Source organism: Protopterus annectens, chromosome 16.part0 (assembly GCF_019279795.1).
Source record: "Protopterus annectens isolate FY-2018-M chromosome 16.part0, PAN1.0, whole genome shotgun sequence".
Classification (NCBI taxonomy): Eukaryota; Metazoa; Chordata; order Ceratodontiformes; family Protopteridae; genus Protopterus; species Protopterus annectens.
Genome location: NC_056750.1, coordinates 138,154,277 through 138,171,027, shown reverse-complemented (window position 1 = coordinate 138,171,027; position 16,751 = coordinate 138,154,277).

Here is a 16,751-nt window from a genome sequence, read left to right as displayed (position 1 = left end):
GTACAGTTGTGTACACCTACCATAAATGTAGATGTTCGAGTGTCTTCATTGTTGCAGTCTGGTTCCTCCCTCCTGTCCCTCTTATTTTTACTTTTGTGTATTTCCTTTTTTTCACCATTCTTCTGAGGTGTATTTGCAAAGGTTATGGGACCTTTTTCATTTTGGGACTCCTGACATCTGGGGCAAGAAAAACTGGAGAAGATGGCGTCTGCTATCAGCTTTATACTCATGGCGCTCTGACGTCAGGGAGCATGGTTGAACAGCTGACGCCGGACCCAGACTTTGGGATTCTGGCTGACCGAGGGCTGCCTGCCAGCAGGGGAGAACCCTACAGTCATGACTGCAACAGTGAAGACACTTGAACATCTACATTTATGGTAGGTGTACACAACTGTACTATCTGAACCCATCAGTTGAGGAAAGATGAAAATGGATAACACAGTTGGGACGTTATGGTGAGTACATAACTTTTTTATTGAATATTAATGTATGCCATCATAATCCTCCCTTGACAAAATGTCCTTTCTACCATTATTATCCCCCACACGTGCGCACACACACCTTCTAGCACTATTGGAGCTCTTCTAGCATTCAGTAGTCCCCTTTTCCTTTGTCCATGATATTCTGCTAAAAATCCCTCCTGAAATTCTTTGGCTAGAACAGAGCATGTGAATTTGAAATGTGTCTCTCATGCAGCATTATTTGCACCCTACATTTCTTAATGTAATTTAGTCCTGTCTACTTTTTGTCAGTATCTGTAAGGCCATTTGCATTCCATGCTCATGTAAATGAAGGATCCATTCTTGTAGAAAGTCATTACTCACCTGGTATACATGACAATTCTTTTGGATGTGTATTTTCAACTCTGTACTTACATGCACACACTGTTTGGCAGGTTCATCTTGTATGCAGTTGCTGCTTATCTCCATTTGAACCTATGTCACATGAGCAACACTTTTTTGCTTCAATAAAAATACTCAAAACTCAAATCTAAATTTTCAGACAACCTCCACTTTTAACTTGGAACAAGCGCACAAAACTGTACATTTTCAACAAATAAAGTTTACACCTCCTGGATAGTAGTAGTTGCCCAAATCCAGAGAATTTCTCTTATAACAGCTCTTCATAAAATGAAAGTGGCCCAGTGGGAGGCTTCGGAATAGTCAGGTGCCTATTTCAGACAGAGCAGATTTATGAGCCTACCTGAACCTAAAGCATTGTTTGTTTTAATTTGTCTTAGCTACCAAACCCTCACCCCCTGCTATAAGGAAATTAAGCCACTTGGGGTCAAAGATTCTCAAATTCTGCTACAAGAATCCTTTGATCCAGCAGTGGAGTCCCTGGACCCTGCAAGGATTTGCTCCAGCTCTTTTCTCAACCCCATGAAGAGTGAGATACTTTACAGTGTTGGGGACAAAGGTTTACCCTTGTGCTGTCCTATCTTTAAATGCTTAAACTATGAAATCCACATGGTTTCTTATCAGCAATCCTCACTGGAAAAAATAGGACCAAGACTGAGGGTCTAATGCAGGAGATGGCTGAACTTTGTGACATATCTTTTCAGGTTGCCAAACACTCCAGTAAATGTGGTTATGATGCTCTGAATGCTTCATGCAGGCAGCGACCACAGAGTCTGCTGTTCAGTGACTTGCCTGGTTGAGGACTCACACCCTTCCAGACCAAATAAAGACAGAAATCCATAATTTAGCCTAGCCTAGGACAATGATCTCCTTTGTGGGCCCCCTACTGAAGGAGTTTTGAAGAGACTGGAGAAAAAGGGCAAGAAACCTGCAGCAGCTCAAGATCATACATTCAGCAAAGATGTCCAGCTAGATATTGGCCTTTATATCCTAAAAGAGACAAAAAGTCTGGCAAAGGACAAAAAGGGAAGTTTCAAAGAGCCACGGAAGAGCCTGGGACTTTGAGAGCTGTGACTCTCAGAAGACCATCATGGCTCAAGGTGTTTCCTCCTCTTAAACCCATCCCTTCTGCTGCTCCTCCCTCACAGAGTTGGTGGGTGCTTAGCTGCCTTTATTACAGAATAAAAAAGGATGTCAGCCAGGACCAATGAGTCCTAAACATTCTTAATCTTGAATTGTAAGTTAGGTTCCAAAATACAAAGGCTATTCCCTCGTTTCACAAAGAGCAGCTGGATTGTTTTCCTGCTATCTTCGAAATGCTACAGGCAGTGGCTTTTAGAGAAGGTGTCAGCTGAAGAAGAATGACAAGGGTTTTATGCCAGAGTTTTTTTTTTTACTTGTACCAGGAAAGCAAGGTACATGGAGACCCACTTAGGACCCGTCTCATCTACAGGAGTTTTTCATTTTCCAAAACCTGTTAACCACTACTGCCTCTCCAGGCTGTTACATAAATACTAGACCAAAAAGTTGCATACCTTCAAATCTGTATAGACAAATACCACAGTTTTCAGATTTGCAGCAGGGTGGGAGGGTGGTGACGTTTCCAATTTGCATTCTTTTTATCTTGCCTGTCTGCTGCACCCAGAGTCTTCACAAAATGCTGGCTTTGGTAATGTTTTACAACAGAACAAAGAACATCCTGATTTGGAGTTTACTTTGAAAAGTTTAAAGAAATTAGATCTCACCATAAACAGCAAAATCAGACCAATATCTTCGAACAAGGTGTTCTTTTGGGTCTACTTTATTTAAACAAAAACTTATGTCGAACACCACTCCATCGACACATATACACCGAACCGTGAAATAATCGAATGCACGAAACCCAAAATACTGAATTGTTATACTTGGCCAACCCCACCGCCCAAAACATACTACCCACCCAAACAAAATAAATAAACCACAAACATACACCAACCAAAACCCTACTTCTAACCCTACACTAAACCCCACATACGCCACTATCTATGCACTATCCTTAACCCATCCCTAACTACTGCACGCTTACCCTACGGAGCTATACCCAAACAAAATAAACCACACACACACACTAACCAAACCCCTACCTCAAACCCTACACTAAATGTTAAATACATTACCCATCTTACATTACCTATCTATGCACTTGCCTTAACACGCACCCTAATCCTAACCCTAATGTCCATAACTATCGCACCCTTACTTTATGGATCTGTAGCTCAGACGGGCCAACCAAAACACTTCGACATTTTGAATTTCATGGTTTTGTGCATTCGCGGTTCGCTGATTACGTATCTATAAACTTGCATTCGACGTAACGCGGTTTTGATAGAGTAAAGTAGACCCATTCTTTTGGGGGGGCATCTGACACTGTACTTCCAAACCATTTTGCAACAAAAGAGAATTTCAACCAGGGAGCTACTCATACTGTTGTGTTACATGGCATTATGTAACCTAATAGTGCCACTTGTCCATCTGCATATGAGGAAATGCCAGTGGTACTTGAATAGATGGTATCAGCATACTCGTTCTTTAGAGATTACCATCAGAAAACAGAGCTCATGGTGGGTACAGTAGTTCAGTCAGAACCAGCTGGTACCCTTCAAGACACTCCAAATCAAAATGACCCTCCCCCAGACTATTCAGACATGGTTTAGGGGGCTGTGTGAGACCTTCATATTCAGGGAACTTGGGAGGGCAGGAGGAGGAGAAATAAGAGAAGAGGGCAGTCATCCTAGCTTTCAGGGCATTCACCCCCAACTTAAAGGAGAGAAGTCTCCCAAGTAAAGACAGACAATACCACAGGACTCTGGTACATAAAACAAGAGGGAACTCATTCAGACATGCTGGTCATACAGCCATGGGAGATGACTGAGGCATGACACTGACTGCAGCTTCTCTCCCCTCTCAACAGAATGTCCTGACAGGCTGAGCAGATTTCTGTCAGACCCCTTGAATTGATGCTAAACCAGGATGTTTCATCTAATCAAGATTTGAGCTACACCTGAAATAGACCTGTTTGCCTCTCATCTAAATAGGCAACTAAGGCAGGTCTGCTGCAGAGCAGCAACTGCAGCAGCTTGGAAAATAAATGCCTTTTCTGAATTGTATGGATCGATTTCTTTAAACATTTCATTCAAAACCCTCGATGCCCAGGATACTACTCAAAGTAGAGCAAGAAAACGCAAATGTAGTTCTGATTATTCCTTTTGGCCAAGGCAGCATTTCTTCCTTCTGCTGAACAGTTCAGTAAGAAAAAAATGAAAAGTGTTGCCTTGGTTATGTGGACCTCCTAACTTAAAGTGTCACTCTTGCATCCAGCCAGCCTGGTTACTCCACAGCTGATAGCTTGGGTGATTTCACATTGATTCCAGGTAGTCATGTGTTCTGAAGACATACTAAGAATCATACAGGAGGCTAGAAAACTTGTCACAAGAAAATCATTCTTAGCTAAATGGAGAACATTCTCCCTCTGGTGCCAGTCATGGAACCTTGACCCAAACAAGGCAATAATATCTGTGGCCACATGTCAGAACTTCACCAAACTGGATTAGCTTATAAATCTGCCAAAGTGTATGCTTCTACTATTTAGTCCCTCTTTCCATGGAATTACCTTTGCACTCCAGGCCTTTTGTTAAGCTGTTTCTAGAGAGGTTCTCCATCATAAAGCACCAAGAAAGATCACCATGGGATTTTAAAGACTTGAGCTGGGTAGCTTTTAAACCAGCTACTATAATTACTCTCCAATTTCTGTCTTGGAAGACACTATTTTTGATGGCTATCATTTATCCTAGGACCAAATAATTTAGGAAGTCTGATCAGTTTCTTACCTCCTTTACAAGAAAAAAGTCTGCAAACAAACCCTTTCTAAATGGCTTGCAGCCTACTTTTCCTTTTGCTGTTCATCACATGGTAAAGCTACTCTGAAATGTGCTGAGGGCCACTGTAGCCTTTATAGCCTTCCTTATTCTTGAAGCATCAACCTGGACTTAACACTTTCTCTAAATGCAGTTAAGGAGTAGTTTCCAGGGCAGGATTTTCCCCGATTATGCAGGGTCTTCTGTTACAATAGCTTGTGTCCACCTTCCCAATTCTGTATGCTTTGTACTGCAATGAACATAGTACAAATGTTTTAGGAACTTTCTATAAATATAGATTTGGATTTTCAAATAGACTCACTGTTAGAGTGCAGATACCCACCTTCCTACACCTGTCCTGACCAATTTGCCATTGATTGGAGTGGCTGCCTAGTCCCTTTCTGCACCTTCCCTTTCACATTCCTACTAGGCCTCCTTCCTCTTATCTATGTGGACTTCCTGGAGAGGGAGATTGGGGACCCCTGTGGTGGGCACACAACTGTCCCAGCTGGTATACTCAGGCTCTGGTACTAGGTTCTTCTACCTGGCTTTTGCTGGAGCAAGAAAGATAGAAGATGGCATCAGACAACACACTTATTACACTGCCAATGTCATTGTGCCCTGTTGGGAGGACCTCAGCCAAAAAAAAAAAAAAAAACTTGGAGAAAGTAAAATTCAAAGTTTGGCTACCTGCTGTCAGTTAAAATGAGTACAGCACATTAAAGCACAGAGCTCTGAAATCTAATGCAAGTTCCTAAGACGACTGTATTATGTCTTCAGTTAGTGAATCAGTGGGGTTGTAGCTCTGCTCAGTAGCATGGAAGCTTTGGCACTGGATGTATTCTCTATCAACTGGCCAGGTCTTTTTTTCTTTTCTCTCAGATACCCTTATTCACAAGGGTGATTCTGACAGCATGTCAGATGAGGCAAAAGATACTGTTGAAACCACATTGAGCTGCACTGACTAGGAAGATGCTACTTCCAGAGTGTTTCCTTAGTGTACATTATAAGGTTAAAGTTATGAATCTCTGCTTTTATGTAATTTACACTGAGAAAAAGTATTCATCCTAGTACTGACTGCCTGAGGTATGTCACAATAAAGTGTCAACAACAGATACGGAACACAGTTCTCACTTGTTATGTCCTTTTTGTGAGTTAACAAGTTATCCCAGAAAGTGTTGGTCTCATCTTTTTAAAGTTAGCCAGGAGTGAGTGGTTGATCACTTTAAAGGTGCACATAGTGTAAGTAAAGACTTCTACTGTAAGAAGGTCTTTATTTCTGTTTTACATATTCTGTTACTAAAGTGTGGCTGACAGTGCTGAAACCTCTTTTGAAAACCATGTTAGATATCACTCAGTAAGCCATAATTGCTCATATGTTCAAATATTTGAGGGCAGACCATCTTTTAAAATATGTCCTGTGCCCAGGGGGTGATGCAAATTCAAGGAATAAGAAGTGTATACTTAAAAGAAGTTGGAACAATACCTATGGAAATATTAATGCTTAAAGAAATGCGGAGTACAGTGCACTAAGATGTTCCATCATTTGATCGCTTCTGTAGTAACCTAAGATAGATGGCTTGCATCCTGACATCCTGCCTAGGATATAACAGCTGGTCAGCTTTCATGATCCCAGACAGTTGAAAGCTTGAGCAGGGAGAAAATCCATGCTGTATTTACCATGCCCTTCAAAGCTTTCCTGCTGCTGAAGAGTTTCTTTTTTGGGCTGTCATTTCTTCATTGCTGGCAGAGAAGTTCCCATCAGGAGTGACCTTCCACATTTTTTTCTTGTTTTGCAGAACTGTGATGTTCATTGTGTTACCCTGCTGCAGTCATCACACTTGGGTTATCCTGCCGTCAGGCGGTCCCGCAATCGGCCTGAGTTCCAAAGTCTTGGTCCGGCGTTGGTAGCTGTCACTTCTTACCTGACGTCAGAGCGCCAAGGGTATGTAAGAGGCATCTGACGTCATTTTCTTCAGTCTTTCTTGCTGTGCGGTGCCCGAAGCAGAAGCAGTCATCACTTCTTACCTGACGTCAGAGCACCAAGGGTATATAAGAGGCATTTGACGCCATTTTCTTCAGTCCTTCTTGCTGCGCGGTGCCCGAAGCAGAAGCAGTTCGCAAGTGCCGGTCGGCTGACACCTGAGATTTTTGATTCGAATTACAGTCCGAAGTCTTCAATAAAGCTAAGTACCCCGTTGGGGAACCTTTTCTTGCCACAGTCCGATGTCAGAAAAAGTTAACAATTGCATTTCTTGTGGGAAGCAAATACTTCATAAGAACTTCCATTCTTATTGTATTCCTTGCCTAGGCCCAGACCACAACATCACAGGTTTGTCGGTTTTGTGCTAGGTTTAATAAATGAACTATCAAACGCTGTTTTGACTTCGCACGACATTACTTTGGTAGGAAATTTAATTATATCATGCCATCGGAGCAGCCGACGACCGGCATGCATAAAAAATGCAAGGATAAGGACAGGCAGCCTAGGAACAAGCCAGACTCCGAGGCCTCTGCTGGGCCTGTCGCCGGTTCTCCGGTTTTCAGTGAGGTGCCTACGCATCCCCTGACGACAGCATTACTGGAACCCCAGACAGCTGCGGATTCCCAAGCGGAGTCTTCTAGGCCGATGCAGCCATCTTCATTAGGCCCTTCCGACACCGGAGCAGAAGTAGACCCCCGGTACAGTGGAAACACCTTCGGTTGCAGAAGGTGTCTTCAGATTACACTCACCATTAAATCTTATGCTAAACTTAAATCTCCTTTAAAACCAAAGAAGACTGTACATCAGTCTACAGTTCAAGGCCCCATGCCTAAGAAACAGATGCTTAAGATGGCTGAAGATTTGATTACCCTAATCAGGGGTTCCCATCCCCCCTCCTGATAAAAGACCAAGACAAGAGGAGGATTATGCTTCCTCTGACCAGGTTTCCATTTCCTCAGATTCTTCTGAGGAACAGGATTACACTTTTCCACCTTATGAAGACTCTGATGCTGAAGACTCTATTCCCTCAGCATCTCCCCCTGAAGACTACTCCTTTGGGGAAACTTTACATACCATGAGGGAACATTTCCACTGGGAAGGCCAGGACTACTCTGATTCTATGAAAAGGCTCCGAGAGTTCCTTTTACTACCCCAGCACAGACCTCTTGCTATCCCTCCAGTTTTGGATATTGTGGATGATGATTACTTGGAGTCTAGTCTAAATCCAGACTCTCTACCTCCTGCTCCAAACAAACCAGACAGATACTACAGGGTACCTGACTCACACAAATTCCTTTATAAAAGCCCTGTGGCTGACCCAGAAACAATTTCCCAGGGTCCTAAGGGAGCTAAAGCTTCTATGGCTAAAAATCCTGTGCCCTCTGAAAGGGATTCCAGAGCCCTAGATAGATGGTGAAAGAAAATATACACCTCAGCAACTCTGGCTATGAGAGCATTAAATTGTCAGTTCCACATGCTGAAATATCAGCAATTCCTAATGTCTCAATTAAAACAAAAAATGAGCACACATACTGCACAGTCTGAATTCAAGGAAATGCAAGATCTGTTGCATGCAGCTGAACAGGTGGGCAAACATACTTTACAATGTGGATTTGATTAATTGGAAGCTTCCTGTAGAGCAACCGTTACTGGCTCTGTCATACGTAGACATGCTTGGTTAAAAGAACAAACCCTTCCTGATCATGTTAAAGCAAAATTATTGGATGCACCTTTACAGCAGGATGTATTATTTGTGTCAAAGCAGAGGAGGTTTTAAAGAAAATGGAGGATAAGGCAAAGTCTGTGCAGACGGTCAAGGATTTTTTGCAGGTACAACCCCCTCGTTTCAGCAGAAATTGGCCAACAAAAAACTGGTTCTTTCCAGCTTCAGACAGATCACAGAGAGGCAAATACAGACGCCCAAGGGGCAGATGTCAGTCACAAGGCCCTTACAAACCTCGCCAATGGGGTACTGCTACCCAGAAAGGAGGAGAAGACAGGCCCCAGGCTAGCAGAAGACAAACACAATGACTCAATCCTCAAACTACCAAGCAAATCTCTCCTGGCAGCTCCCTTGGGAGGAAAATTAGCATTTTTTGCAGACAACTGGCACATCATCACAAAAGATAAATGGGTTCTAGACATTGTCTCTCAAGGATACAGATTCCACTTTCAAACCTTACCAAGGATAAAAGGAATGCCAAACCTGCCACCAAATCAATGGGCAGAGGCGCAAAAACAAATGACAGCTCTCATGGACATGAGAGCCATTCAACAGGTACCTACACAGGAGCAAGGACAAGGATTTTACTCAAGACTCTTTCTAGTCCCAAGAAAGGACAAAGCATGTTGACCCATTCTGGATCATTCAATTCTGAACACCTATCTGCAAGTACCAAAATTCAAGATGCTAACACTACAGCAGCTTCTTCCCATGCTGGGCAAGAATGCTTGGCTGGTAACGGACCTCAAGGAGGCATACCTGCATGTCTCTATCAGACAAAATTGCAGAAGATACCTCCGCTTCATTGCAGGTTTAAAGCATTATCAATTCTCTGCACTGCCCTTTGGCTTATCTACTGCGCCCAGGGTCTTCACAAAATGCCTGGCACCAGTAATTGCATACTGCAGACAAAGAGGAATTCAAATATACCCATACCTGGATGACTGCCTTGTTCAAGCAGAAAGCAAGGGCATTCTTTTAAAGCATTTGTCAAACACCTTCTAAGTTGACTAGGGTACACAGTAAACGAAAAGAAATCAAAACTAGTGCCCTCACAAAACATAATATTCCTGGGTGGCAGCTTGAATACAACGGCCCAGATAGCTTATCTCATGCCAGACAAGAAACAGCTGACTCAATATTTCAAAATAATGGCAACAAAGACCCAACTACCTGCAAGAAAAATTCTGCAGGCCTTGGGCTTCATGGCATCTTGCATACTACTAATACCATTTGCAAAGCTGCATATGAGGAAATTACAGTGATACCTAAAAAGCGTATGGTCTCAACACAGCCACAGCTTGGACACAATGATATCTCTCATTCCCTGCCTACAAACAGGAGTTTCTATGGTGGTCACAGGCATGTCACCTCAACAAGGGTCAGCCTTTCACCTTGCCCCCAGCCAGGCAAACTATGACAACAGATGCATCGGACTATGCCTGGGGGGCACGGTTTACTATTAAAAAGTCGAACGGCACTACGTCGACTTTACTATAGTCGAACACGAAAGTTCGAAAATAGTAATGTCAACTTCAGAAAAACAATCTAGGACTGTGTTTTAACATGGGTCGAGGTAGGATAGTTCAGAATAATACTGAACACCTACCTCGACCCATGTTAAAACCATTCGTAGATTGTTTTTCTGAAGTCGGCATTACTATTTTTGAGCTTCCGTGTTCGACTATAGTAAAGTCAGCGTAGTGCCGTTCGACATTTTAATAGTAAACCGGGGGGCACACATGACAGGACAGTGCGTACAAGGCATATGGACTGCAGATCAAAGGAATCTGCACATCAATCAAAAAGAGATGCTAGCTGTACAGAATGCTCTGACAGCCTTCAAGAATCTACTACATCCAGGACAACTTACAATAAGGACGGACAACACCACAGTAATGTGGTACATAAACAAACAAGGGGGTACACACTCCTACCCTCTATGCAGGCAAGCAATGACCTTGTGAAACACAGCTCTGGCTTACCAAGTTCAGTTATAAGCTCAATTCCTGCCAGGAAAAAAAAACACATTGGCAGATGACCTCAGCAGAAACATCATGGATCCCCACGAGTGGAAACTGGATCCACAAGTATTTACAATGATGACTCAAAAATGGGGCCTTCCAGACATAGACCTGTTTGTCAGTCCTCAAAACTATCAACTAACAAAATTTTGTATACGGACACTGCACCACCAAGCTTGGAAAGTGGACGCACTCTCATTCAGTTGGAAAAAACCTGACAGTATATGCCTTCCCTCCATTGCCTCTCCTCACAAAGGTGCTTCTGAAAGTCATAAAGGAGAGACCATGACTGTTACTCATAGCCCCAGCCTGGCCACGCCAGCACTGGTACCCACTATTGAGGAATATGGCCCAGGGCCCACCTTGGATTTTACCACAAATTGCCTATTTGCTCACACAGCAAAACAATCAGATTCTTCACAGCCAGCACAAAACCTTAAATCTGGCTGCATGGCAAATCACCTAAGCATCCAGCCAGCTCCTCTTTCCCAAGCAGTTATGGATGTTATTCTGGAAGCTAGGAGGCCCAGCACCAGGAAGGCCTATTCGGACAAATGGAAAAGGTTTTGCGCCTGGAGCCAAGCTAAAGGCCAAAACACACTTCAGCCTCACATGCCTCAGATTCTACAGTATTTAACTGAGATGTTGCACAAAGGACTTTCTTTTTCTTCCATTAAAATCCATGCATCAGCTATTTCAGCCCACTACAACATGGATCCACCCTTATTTTCACATCCACTTCTAAGGCAGTTCCTCAGAGGGGCAAAAAACATTAGGTCCCCCAGGAGAGCACCTACACCAACATGGGACCTCAATTTTGTTCTGGAAAAACTTACGCTACCTCCCTTTGAACCAGCTTTCTCTGCAGATCTAGTTTCTATCATTGGAAGACTGCCCTGCTGCTAGCAATAACTTCAGCTAGAAGAGTTTCAGAGCTGCAGGCACTAATGGCAGTGGAACCTCTCCTCATTTTCCATCAAGACAGAGTTTCTCTATGAACTAATCCTTCCCTCATGCCTAAGGTGGTTTCCAGTGTGGCTTTAAATCAAACCATCCACTTACCCACCTTCTTCCCAAATCCACAGAACAAAGGAGAAAGACTCCTGCATTCCTTGGACATTCACAGGCAACTTCGTTACTACTTGGATAAAACTAAGGTTTTCAGAAAATCTGACCAGCTCTTTGTATCCTATGTTACAGCTTCACAAGGGAAGGCTATATCAAAACAAACCATTTCCAAATGGATAGGACATTGCATTTGTTTTTGCTATATCCATCATGGAAAACCAGTTCCTGCTACCATTAGGCCCCACTCTACCAGGGCAACAGCTACATCTACAGCCTTCCTCAGGAGGGTTCCAACCAAGGAGATTTTGGAAGCTGCAACTTGGAGTTCAGTACACACCTTTACCAAACACTATCACTTACCACTTTACTATAAGACTAGAGCTGGCTTCACCACTGCAGTTCTGCAGGGCCTTCTAGCCACCTCTAACCCTCTATAACTCCTCCATCCATCCTTAGCTTTGGGATTCTACCCAAGTGTGATGACTGCAGCAGGGTAACACGATGAACATAGTACAGTTTTGTACCTACCATAAATGTAGATGTTCGAGTGTACACCCTGCTGGAGTCCAGGTTACCCTCCCTCCATCCCCTCTGATCTAACTGGCTAAATCTCTACAATACCTTCCTGATGTGTTTGCTTATAGCTGGAGGGATTTTGTGTTTGTGCAAAAATTACTTAATTTGGTACTAATTACTGACCACCTTTTTGGGGGCACCTGACATCTGGGGCAAGAAAGACTGAAGAAAATGGCGTCGGATGCATTATATGTACCCCTGGCACACTGACGTCGGGGAAGACACAGCCTACCTAGACCTCACAAAGGCCTTCAACACTATTCCCCATTCTGGTATTATAGACAAGCTCACCAGCCTGAACATAAACCCTTATGTCACAAGACGGGTTGCCAATTGGCTCATGGACAGAACCCACATGGTGAGAGCTGCGGGAGCTATGTCGGACTCTAAACCGGTTACAAGTGGCGTTCCCCAGGGCTCAGTCCTAGGACCCCGCCTGTTCAGCATATACGTCTCAGAGGTACAGACAAGCACAGGAGGACTATGGCTTACCAAGTTTGCATACGACTGCAAACTAGGGACTATAACTGACTCAACAGCTGACACAGGCATCCTCCAAAAGGGTCTCACTGAGACCGATACCTGGTGTCAAAATCATGGCCTCAAGCTAAATGCCAAAAAGTGCATAGTTATTCCCTTTGGAAATAACAAAGTACCCACAAAATACCACATAGGTGGCAGTCCCCTAAATATGGAAAATGTAATAAGGGATCTGGGGACCCAAGTAGATAGTAATCTCTCCTTTGATAATCACATTGCCAAAGTGGTTAGAAAATCCTTCTATGTGGCCCACCTAATCACAAAAGGGTTTACGCATCCAGATCAAGAGATCATTGTGCCCCTCTACTCATCAGACCCATCATAGAGTACAATGCCCCATTTGGGATGTACCTTACAAGACACCTGCAACAGCTGGAAAGACCACAGAAGTACCTCACCAAGAGAATCACTGGCCTCAAACAGATGCCCTATGCAGTTCAATTGAAGAAACTCCAGCTGCACTCTGGTGCATACCGCCTACTCAGAGGTGATCTATGCCTGACATATACAAGCCCATGTCCAACCCAGAATTGATGGACATGCTCCACCTAAAGAAAACCTTATCCCCTCGAGCCACACGCTCTAGGGATCTAAACCTCACCACAACAATAAATAGGATGTGCTGGAGGGATAGATTCCTGTCCCAGAGACTTCCCATGCTTTAGAACAAGACTCCAATCTACATTAGGCAGAGCTCCTCACTAGCACTTTTCAAGAGAAAGCTTGACGAGTGGATGGGAAACAGAAAGTTTACCCCGGGGACCACTTAAGTGACTCTGCTGGACAGAGGCACAGGGAACTAATCTAAGGGGGCAGCAAAAACCTACACATTCTGGCTAGGCTTATAAATAACTTTGGGCAGATAGCCTAGTACCTACCTACGAACCTATAAATATGTCAGTACCATTTAAGAAGTGATCCCAATAAATTAAGTTAATTTGTTGTTTCAATACTAGCATTTTGTTGAAGTTATGAGTTTCTATTCAGTCATTTGTATATGCATTTGGAAACACTGAAAATGTTAAGTCTTTAATACAATGGTTAGAATAAGTGAACTTTTGGAAAGAGGAAACAATGTTATTTAAATAGGGATTTTGAGAAAAGGATGCAATTCCATTTCCACAAAAATCTTTTAATAACCAGGTAAAACTAATGAGGATTGTTTATGACTGGTTGTGATATATTTATTCTGTACTAATATTTCTTGATATATTTGCTTCCATTTTGAATCATAAAATGAATTTATCCACAACACTACAACTTTTATAATTGCTGAAGTAGCATACAGTTGAATATCAGGGAATCCTATTCCACCATTATCCCAACCTTCTGTGTGCCAATCAATGGTTTATTAGGATGACAAGAAAATTTAAGTAGAATATTATTTATCGTTTTCAGTTTTTTGCTGGAGATGGTACTAAAGATTGTAAGACAATATTTTAGGGAGAATTATCATCTTAATAAGCATTAATCAATCTTCCACGGTAAAGAAGAATGCTTGTGACTAAATTGAAATTTTATTAACCTGTTGAAAGTTTGTATAATTTCTTTACTATTAGACATAATGGCTATACCAAGGTACTTAATTTGATTGCTGTGCCAACTGAAGTAAGAATATTTTTGTATTTTTTTAATTAATTAATAATGTGCTTGTTTTATCATGATTAAACATTAAGTTTGAGATTTCTTCAAACTGAGTCATGGAACTAACTATATGTTCTAATGAATTCTCTATGTTTGCTATTGTTACTAAAATATTAGCAAATAGTTGAATCTTTAGCTCAAGATCTTCTTTTATTTTGATACCATTAATGTTCTTATTGGATCTAATACTATTAGCAAAGGATTCTATAGCTAATCTAAAAAGTAAAGGTGATAATGGACAGCCTTGTTTTGTAACTTTTTTTTTAATTTAAAGGAATTTAAAAAACATACGCACAAGAGATATTGTATATTTAAAAATTAATGCAGTTATCTTAGTTGAGAAATTATACACTGTTTTAAACAGGTACAACCAATTAACTGAGTCAAAAGTCTTATCTAAATCTAGACTAATGGTAGAAAGTTACTTTTTATTTCTATTTGCATAGTCTATTAATGTATGTATTCTTATATTATTCTGTACTTGTCTATTTAAAATAAAACTAGTTTTATCATTGTTGATTAGTTTACGTATAAGTAGATTAATTCTGTTAGCTAAAATTGACATGAACATCTTATAAGTGAAATGGGTCTGTAGGATGAGCACTTTGTAGGATCCTTATCTTGTTTTAAAATAGGTGGTATAAGGGAATATTTCCATGATGGGGGAACTTCAGCAATTGTTTTTAATTCTCTATAGACCTTATCTAATATTTCAAGTGCATCATCAGGTAGTATTTTTTACAGTTCTGGTATAAGACCATCTAAGCCACATGGTGCCTTATTATTTTTTAATTTGATCATTTATTTCTTTGAAAGTAAATAATCTATCTTTTTTTTTAATTTGTTCAGTTGTTTTATCATTTATATTTTGCCTTAGAAAAGTTTCAACTATATAATTATTACCTAGGTTATTTGTATTATTATTTATATATTCATAAAATATTTTAAAGCCCTCAAGAATACCTGTAATATCTGTTTTTATTTATATGCGCTATAATTTCTTTGATATGATTTTGTTTATTCATTTTATTTGATCTAACAGCAAGTTTATGCAAGCTTAAAGGGTTTACCAAATATGCCTGAAGTTTGATTTTCTAGGTTTATTGAAACTTTACTTTTTCTAAGTTCAGAACTAACTGATAATGTCATTTGGTATTAGATTTAAGTTTAGTGTGTCTACTTTGGCCTGTAGTATATTCAATTCTTTGTCCCATTCTCATTTTACTAATATACCAGCTTATAACTCTTTCAATTAAGAAAGCCTTTAGTGAATCCCACAGGACAATGTCAGATACTTCACCATTCATGATTATTTCTAGGATTTTTCTCTCTTTAAATACCAATCCCTGAATCCTTTTATTTTGATTCATATTATAAAATCTGATATTAAAGATATGCTGTAGACGTAGGCAGTATACATCATTGGTCATGGTAATCTTTGTAAGAAATTTGATGTTTGCAGGCACACCTGTCACTTGTCTTGGGCAGACAATGTCTTACACCATTTGCTACCCCCAACATCTGTTAACACACAAATTTGCAAAGGAAAACCACAACACCAACTTGCATTAATTTGTGTGGAAAAAGTTCCCAGTAGGGTATTTACCTGGTCCAGCCTACTTCTCCATTCTTCATTCCATTCTCCTTTTCTTCACTCCCTTTCTTAGTCCTTTCCTGTAATGAATTCAGCACTTAAACTTTAGCTTTCAGGGTCCTAACATTTTACTTATCGAAAGTCAAGAAGGTGAAGTCCTTGGGTACCTCTATGGCTAATCAAGTTGAGGACTACAAGACATTTGATGCTTCCAGCTTAGTCTGGCTTGTTGGTGATTAACCTACCAAACAAGGAAAGTACAGTTGTGTACACTTCCCATAAATGTAGCTGTTTGAGTGTATTCACTGTTGTAGTCATCACACTAGGGTTATCTGCCTGCAGGTAGCCCTCAGTCGGCCCGAATACCAGAGTCTTGGGATTTGTGTGTCAGATGCTGTCGTCTCTACCATGACGTCAGGTCATCAGGTGTATTAGACATGCAGCCAATGCCATTACATCAGGTTTTCTTGCCCCAGATGTCAAGAGCCCCCCAAAATAGGAAGCTATTACATGGTGTGGAACACCTCCAGTAAAAAGTAAATACCCCTGCCATAAAAAATAGCCATAAAGAGGACAGGTAGAAAAGACAGAAAAGCCAGGGGGCTGGAGGGTGGGAAACCAGGACTGCAACAGTGAATACACTAGAACATCTACATTTATGGTAAGTTTACACAACTGCACTATGTTCTTCATGTTTCACTGTTGCAGTCATCACACTTGGGTTGATTCCCAAAGCTTTGGATTTAGAAAAAATAGGTAAGTGGTAATGCTTGGTGAAGGTCTGTACAGTCCAGGTTGGAGCTTCCAGGATGTTCCTGGTAGGGACTCCCCCTGAGAAATGCTGT